The sequence below is a fragment of the Arachis duranensis genome, chromosome 5, assembly GCF_000817695.3.
Source record: "Arachis duranensis cultivar V14167 chromosome 5, aradu.V14167.gnm2.J7QH, whole genome shotgun sequence".
Lineage (NCBI taxonomy): Eukaryota > Viridiplantae > Streptophyta > Magnoliopsida > Fabales > Fabaceae > Arachis > Arachis duranensis.
In genome coordinates, this window is record NC_029776.3 from 65,562,245 (window position 1) to 65,571,038 (window position 8,794).

Here is an 8,794-nt window from a genome sequence, read left to right on the forward strand (position 1 = left end):
CTTCTTTAGAAGATGCCTCTTTAGTACTGTTGGATGCATTTTGCCATCCATTCAGACTCTGAGAAATCATGTTGACTTGCTGAGTCAACATTTTGTTCTGAGCTAATATGGCATTCAGAGCATCAATTTCAAGAACTCCCTTCCTCTAAGGTGTCCCATTACTCACAGGATTTCTCTCAGAGGTGTACATGAATTGGTTATTTGCAACCATATCAATGAGTTCTTAAGCTTCTGCAGGCATTTTCTTTAGGTGAATGGTTCCACCTATAGAATGGTCTAGTGACATCTTAGAAAGCTCAGATAGACCATCATAGAATATAACTAAAATGGTCCACTCTGAAAGTATGCCAGAAGGATACTTTTTGGTCAACTGCTTGTATCTTTCCCAAGCTTCATAGAGGGATTCACCATCTTTTTGCTTGAAGGTCTGAACATCTACTCTAAGCTTGCTCAGCTTTTGAGGAGGAAAAAACTTGGCCAAGAAGATCGTGACCAGCTTATCCCAAGAGTCTAGGCTATCTTTAGGTTGTGATTCCAACCATGTTCTAGCTCTGTCTCTCACAGCAAAAGGGAAAAGCATAAGCCTGTAGACTTCAGGATCTACTTCATTAGTCTTAACAGTATCACAGATCTGCAAGAACTCAGTTAAAAACTGATAGGAATCTTCTGATGGAAGTCCATGAAACTTGCAGTTATGTTGCATTAGAGCAACTAGTTGAGGCTTCAAACTCAAAATTGTTTGCTCCAATGGAAGGGATTGAGATGCTTCTTCCATAAAAATTGGAAGTAGGTGTATTATAACACCAAACATCCTCCTTGCACCTCCACCATTGTTATTGGGTTCGGCCATGTCTCTTTCTTTTTCGAGATTCTCTGTAAGGTTTTCTTTGGATTGTTGTGCTTTAGCTTCTCTTAGCTTCTTCTTCAGAGTCCTTTCAGGTTCAGGATCTGCTTCAACAAGAATGTCCATGTCCTTGTTCCTACTCATATGAAAAAGAAGAGAACAGAAAAGGAAGAGGAATCCTCTATGTCACAGTATAGAGATTCCTTTATGTGAGTAGAAGAACAAAAGAATAGAAGAAGGATGAGAAAAATTCGAACATAGAGGATAAGAGAGAGTTCAAATTTTTAGATAAAGAGAAGACTGTTAGTAATTAAATAAATAAATATAAGAAAGTGATAGAGAGAAATTCGAAAATTGTTTTTTTGAAAAATAGTTAGTGATTTTTGAAAATTAAGAGAAGAAGTACAATTAAAATTAAAATTTGAAACAATTAGTTAATTAAAAGAATTTTGAAAAAGAGCGAGGAATTTTCGAATTTTAAAAAGAGAAAACTGGTTAGGTGGTTTTGAAAAAGATAAGAAACAACAAAAAGTCAATTAGTTAGTTGAAAAAGATTTGAAAATCAATTTTGAAAAGATAAGAAGTTAGAAAAGATTTTGAAATCAATTTTGAAAAAGATATGATTGAAAAAGATATTTTGAAAAAATTTTTATTTTTAAAATTAAAATTGATTATTTGACTAACAAGAAACTAAAAGATATGATTCTAGAATTTAAAGATTGAACCTTTCTTAACAAGAAAGTAACAAACTTCAAATTTTTGAATCAATCACATTAATTGTTAGTAAAGTTTTTGAAAATTATGAAATAAAATTAAGAAAAAGATTTTGAAAATTAATTTTAAAAATTTTTTGAAAATAATAAAAAATGAAAAAGATTTAATTTTTGAAAAAGATTTTGAAAAGATAGGATTTTTAAAATTGAAATCTTGACTTGACTTACAAAAAAACAACTTATTTTAAAAATTTTTGACCAAGTCAACCCAAAGATTTCGAAAATTATGAGTAAAACAAGGAAAAGATATTTTTTTATTTTTTTAATTTTTAATGAAGAGAGAGAAAAACACAAATATGACCCAAAACATGAAAATTTTGTATCAAAACCACTAATGCATGCAAGAACACTATGAATGTCAAGATGAACACCAAGAACACTTTGAAGATCAAGATGAACATCAAGACTTATTTTTGAAAAATTTTCAAGAAAAGAAACAACATGCAAGACATCAAACTTAGAAATTTTTAATGCTTAGACACTATGAATGCAAAAATGCATATGAAAAACAGCAAAAGACACAACAAGAAAATATGAAGATGAAACAAGAAGACTTACCAAGAATAACTTGAAGATCATGAAGAACACCATGCATGAATTTTTTTGAAAAATGCAAGAAACATAGAAACATGCAATTGACACCAAACTTTAAACATGTCACAAGACTCAAACAAGAAACACAATATTTTTTGATTTTGATGATTTTATTAATTTTTTTGTATTTTTTTTTGGTTTTTCGAAAATTATTTTTTCGAAAAACGAAAAGAAATAAAAAATTTTGAAAGATTTTTGAAAACTTTTTGAAAAGAAAATTACCTAATCTGAGCAACAAGATGAACCGTCAGTTGTCCAAACTCGAACAATCCCTGGCAACGGTGCCAAAAATTTGGTGCACGAAATTGTGATCATCAACAATGGCACCAAAGAATTGGAGCTCTCAAACGTGAATCACACTTTGTCACAACTTCGCACAACTAACCAGCAAGTGCACTGGGTCGTCCAAGTAATACCTTACGTGAGTAAGGGTCGATCTCACGGAGATTGTTGGTATGAAGCAAGCTATGGTAAATCTCAGTCAGGCGGATTCTAATGGTTATAATGGTTTTCGAATATAAAGATAAATAAAGCATAAAATAAAGATAGAGATACTTATGTAATTCATTGATGGGAATTTCAGATAAGCACATGAAGACACTGTGTTTCTTCTGAATCTCTGATTTCCTATTGCTTTCATCCAATCCTTCTTACACATTTCCATGGCAAGCTGTATGTTGGGTTTCACCGTTGTCAACGGCTACCTCCCGTCCTCTCAGTGAAAATGGTCCAAATGCTCTGTCACAGCACGGTTAATCATCTGTCGGTTCTCGATCATGTCGAAATAGAATCCAGTGATTCTTTTGCGTCTGTCACTACGCCCAACATTCGCAAGTTTGAAGCTTGTCACAGTCATCCCATCTCAGATCCTACTCGGAATACCACAGACAAGGTTTAGACTTTTCGGATCTTAGGAATGGCCGCCAATAATTCTAGCTTATACCCCGAAGACTCTGATTAAGGAATCCAAGAGATATACGCTCGATCTAAGGTAGAACGGAAGTGGTTGTCTGGACGCGTTCATAGGTGAGAATGATGATGAGTGTCACGGATCATCACATTTATCATGTTAAAGTGCAGCGAATATCATAGAATAAGAATAAGCTGAATTGAATAGAGGAACAATAGTAATTGCATTAATACTCGAAGTATAGCAGAGCTCCACACTTTAATCTATGGTGTGTAGAAACTCCACCGTTGAAAATACATAAGTGATGGTCCAGGCATGGCCGAATGGCCAGCCCCCATGAAGGTCTAAAATTGCATACACTGATTAAAGATCAATCAAAAGACAAGACGCTAGTACAATAGTAAAAAGTTCTATTTATACTAAACTAGCTACTAGGGTTTACAGAAAGAAGTCTAAGTGCAGAAATCCACTTTCAGGGCCCACTGCTGAGCTTGAGCTTTACACATGCAGAGGCTTATCTTGGGGCTAAATGCCCAGTTGTAACGTGTTTTTGGCATTTAACTTTGGTTTGTGACGTGTTTCTGGCGTTTTACTCCAGAATGCAGCATGGAGCTGGCGTTGAACGCCAGTTTGCGTCGTCTAAACTCGAATAAAGTATGGACTATTATCTATTGCTGGAAAGCTCTGGATGTCTACTTTCCAACGCAATTGAGAGCGCGCCATTTGGAGATCCGTAGCTCTAGAAAATCCTTTTCGAGTGCAGGGAGGTCAGAATCCAACAGCATCAACAGTCCTTTTTCAGCCTGAATCAGATTTTTGCTCAGATCCCTCAATTTTAGCCAAAAAATACCTGAAATCACAAAAAAACACACAAACTCATAGTAAAGTCAAGAAATGTGAATTTTGCATAAAAATTAGTAAAAACATCCCTAAAAGTAGCTAGATCTTACTAAAAACTACCTAAAAACAATGCCAAAAAGCATATAAATTATCCGCTCATCAAGAGGTCGGTGTCAAAAGCAGTAAAAGGGATCATGATATTCAGATGACTAAAGAAATAGTCATAAGCATAGAAGAAGGGTCATTCTCCTTAAGTTAAGGGAGGGAAACTTACCCTCTCCTCATGGTCGGGCGACAACGTTTATAATTCTTTTCATCATCCCTATTGCTACAGACCCTATGGAACCTCCTAAGCCTCTCACAATATTATGGATCAGCCACAGTGACACACATCAAGACTATAGAGTCTAGCCAGTCGGCCATTCCAGCGGGGACCTTGGTGGACATCTAGACAATGTTTTTTCGGGAAGACATACAGCAAACTACACCTACAGCAAAGGAAGATAACAAGGATTCACTACCAAAACAACTTGGGAAGAATCGGAAAAGAGATGGAACAACCAACAAAAAAAAGGTAGGGCAACAAAAAGGGGACCTCAGGGTCTACAAAAACAAGAAATTATCAGCAAAACCCAGGGGCACCCTTTGGAGGCAAAAACACGAGAGCACAGAAACAATGCAAAAAATCAAAACCCTACAACCCTCAAACAAAAGCATACTACCAGAGATAGCAACGGAGACCTAAAGGGCGCACATTTTTAAAAAATGGAGCAGCAGGGATAAGAAAAAGCACAACTTTGACGCAATCTTTTCAGAAAGGTCCAACCTTTTCAAAGAAAACTCAACGAAGATCAAGACTTTGCGCGTAAAAACAAGCATGCAACAGTAAAAGTAGACATAAAGATAACTATCAATGCATAAAAGAGAAGAAGAATGCCAACCTGCAAAGAAAAGGAGCAAATGCAATAAATGCCCAAACGAAAACGTAGGCAATCCACACCAATGAGCGCTAGTAGGAAGCTTGGGGGCAAGAAATCAGACGAGCCAGATAGACAAAATATCTCGCAAACAATGAGTGAAGAAGTAAAAGGGAGAAAGAAACTGAAAGTGAGAGCAAAAACCTCTTCTTTGATTTCAAAATGAAGTACAAATCGGGAAAAGGGGAAATGGCAAAGAAAAATGAAAGCGTATTCAAGGGGCATTAAAGGAACGTGCATATTCCCAAGGAAGTAACCCCCTCGAGGAATAAAGTGCAATAAAGGAGGCCAAAAAGCAAAAAAAAAATTGCTTCACATTCAAAACACAACGCAAAATTCGGGCACGGAAGAATAGATTAGACCAAGAGATTGAAGCTCTGAAAAGCACGATCTCATGGAAAGGTCCGAACTCAAGCAGGGGCACTGTTCATACACTGGACCGAGCTGTATTACCCTGGTTGGACGACGTCAGAGTGACCGACCTCTCGTAAATGTTGGCTCACAACCGACCACAACCTAAAGTGGTCGACCAAATCACCATAAAGGCCCAAGTAGGCCAAAACAAAAGGACACAGCCCACTCTAAAGGCGGCTGGCCTGAAAGATAAGGTGACTTCGCTCAAAGATAAGATAAGATAACAAACTTAACTCAAGACAGATCGCTCTACACTACTATAAATACACTGGAGCACCCAGGTATAACTCATACTCTGATTCTACACAAGAAACCTACCTATAGCACGTTCTAACTTAAGCATCGGAGTCTCTGGTAGGTACCACCACCCTCCATTGACGAAGGATCAACAGCACCTCCCACTCTTTCAGGTAAGACACAGCATCACCGACCTACATAAAAGATCTCATCCGAGATCGACCTTCAGTTTCAGGTAACCCTCGGAACACTATGCTTATTGGTGCGCAAAATCGAACTCCACAAGTTTTGGCACAGATGAACCGGGTCATCCAAGTAAAACCTTAGGTGAGTGAGGGTCGAATCCCATGGAGATTATCGGATTAAGCAAGCAATGACTGTCTCGTAGATCTTAGTCAGACGATTAGAAAGGATGGGTGTCTGTTGAAAGTATAAATAAAATAGTAAAGAACAAAATACCAGGATGGTGTGAAAACAGTGATAAATATACAGTTAAGGCTTCGAAGATGCGTACTCTTCCTGGATTAACTTTTCTTACTATCTACTTCAATAACGAATGATTCATACAATGGCAGCCTGTAAATGATTAACTCGTGTTCTCTCATCAAGTTAATCTCTTCTAAACCATAGCAGTCCTCCATATCCGAGCAACTCATGTCCTCTCATTAAGTTATCTCATGGCTTCCCACTATGGCCGAAGGTGAAGCACTAAGCAATCTACTCCCATTCGCGATCCTACTCAAAATGCCACAGACAAGGTCGGATCTTCCAGATCAGAGAATGCTGCTTCTTTGACTCTAGCCTTAACACCACAAAGGCCTCAGTAACACACGGTCAACTGGATTTTATGTCACTTATCCAAAGTTACATAGGTACTCTCTTGGAATCTGTAGTGCACTCTCTAGCTGTGGTTCAATGCTATCCGGGTCAAGACACACACGGAACCCATGTAGAACAAAGATGAATGTCACGGTTCATTCTCAGTTCATGAGATAAAGAACGAAAATGCACAAGAGAATGGAATCACACATGTGTTGAAATAGAAATAGTAATATTATTAATCTATGAGAATCAGCAGAGCTCCTAACCCTAATTTAGGAGGTTTAGTTGCCCAAAGCTTACAGAAAAATAGTGTATTCGAAAATAGGGTGGTAGAAGATCCTAAACATGGGTGATCTTCTCCTATATATAATAATCTAAAAACTAAGAAATACAAAAGTATGATAAACTAGACTAAAGGTGCGAAAATCCACTCTTGGGCCCACTTTTGTTGAGTACTTGGGCTGAGCTTGGCATCCAACTTGAGGAATGGGTGTTGAACGCCCATTATAGGGTTGATCCATGCTTTCTTGTGCTTCTTGGTGGGTGTTGAACACCCCAAAGGGGTTGATTGGGCATTCAACGCTGGCTTGGGTTCCTTTGGGGCGTTGAATGCTAGAAAGGGGGTAGTCCTTAGGCGTTCAACGCACAATATGGGCAGGCTCCTTCGAAGAAAAGTATAGACCATTATATATTGCTGAAAAGCACTAAAAGTTATCTTTCCAACGCTATTAAAAGAGCATGATTTAAACCTCTGCAACTCTAGAAATGTTTGTTTGAGTGCATGGAGGTCAGAATCTGACAACATCTGCTACGCTTTCCTTACCTCTGAATTGGGCTTCGCCAAAACTCCTCAATTTCAGCTAGAAATTATCTGAAATCATCATAAAACACAACAACTCAAAGTAGAATCCAAAAACGTGAATTTTTCACTAAAACCTATGAAAATATAAAAAATCTTAAACAAAACTTAACTAAAACAATATGAAAATGATGCCAAAAAATTGTATAAAATATCCATTCGTCAGAACACCAAAATTAAACTGTTGCTTATCCCCAAGCAACCAAAAACAAAGTAGGATTAAATAGAAGAGAAGGATACAATAAATCTTAGAGTTTTCAATGAAGCTCAGTTCCAATTGATGAGCGGGGCCAATAACCATTTACTTTTGAACAGTTTTGGCATCTCACAATCCTTTGAATCTCAAAAGTACTGGCGTCTTTAGTACTTTAAAATCTGAATGATATTATTGACTCTCTTAGTTTAATTATTTTTTTATTCTTGAACACAACTTCTTTTTTAGCCTGGCCGTGACCCTAAGCGTTTTGTTTTTCCGTATTACCACCAGATACAAAAATGCCACAGACACTTAACTGGCTTTGCTAGAATCCCTAGATAGTGGTGTCCAAAGTTCTTAGGCAAACTCTTTTGCTTTCTGGATCACAATTTTAACTACTCAGTCTCAAGTTTTTCACTTGACACCTACACACCAGAAGCATTTATTTAGGGGAAGGAGCTCAATTGAACTTTTTAGTCCAAGATTTTGTTTCTTTTAGGCCCTCCTAACCATTGATGCTCAAAGCCTTGGATCCTTGCTCTTGCCTTTTGATTTAAAGAGCTATTGGCTTTTTCCTTTTCTTTTTCTTTCTCTTTTTTTCGATTTTTCTTTTTCTTTTTCTTTTTGCTGCTTTTTCTTGCTTCAAGAATAATTTTTTTTGGATTTTTCAGATTACCAACAATACTTCTCCTTTTCCATCATTATTTCAAGATCTAACACACTTTACTCTAATATCAAATATGCACTGTTAATTCATGCATTCAGAAAGTAAAAGTGATGCCACCACATCAAATAATTGGACGATTCTTATTATATAACTCCAGTTCATGCATCTTACTTATCTTTTTCAAATAAGATTTTTTTTTAAGCATGGTGAGAGATACATTGAATATTTGATAGCCTTAAGACATAAACAAAGATGATCATGCATTAAAAACAAGAAATAGACAATAAGATAAAATACCATGAAAAGTAGAAAAATAACATAGGCAAGGGAATCGACCGTGACCACCTTAGCGATGGCGGCTACTGCTCCTTCTAGTGGATCCAATGGAACATTTAAGCTCCTCTATGTCTTGTCCCTGCCTTTGCTGCTCCTCCCTCATAACTCTTTGATCTACTCTTATTTCATAAAATGGTGGACTGCTCTTCGCGTTCCATCCTTAACTGATCTGTGTTGGAACTTAGTTCTCCTAGAGAAGTATTCACTCGGTCCCAATAGTCTCTAGGAGGAAAATACATCTCTTGAGGCATCTCAGGGATTTTTAGAGGCGGCTACACAAGCTCTTGTGCAAGCTCTCTTACATGCTCCATCCTTCTTTTAGTGA

General features: G+C 37.1%; 1 non-coding gene across 1 annotated transcript; it reads left to right on the plus strand.

Annotated features, from left to right (window-relative positions):
- The first annotated feature begins 344 nt into the window (after positions 1–344).
- LOC127747914 (small nucleolar RNA R71) lies at positions 345–448 on the plus strand. The gene has a single exon (XR_008009861.1). It is a non-coding gene; the product is annotated as a small nucleolar RNA R71 (small nucleolar RNA).
- The last annotated feature ends 8,346 nt before the right edge of the window (positions 449–8,794 follow it).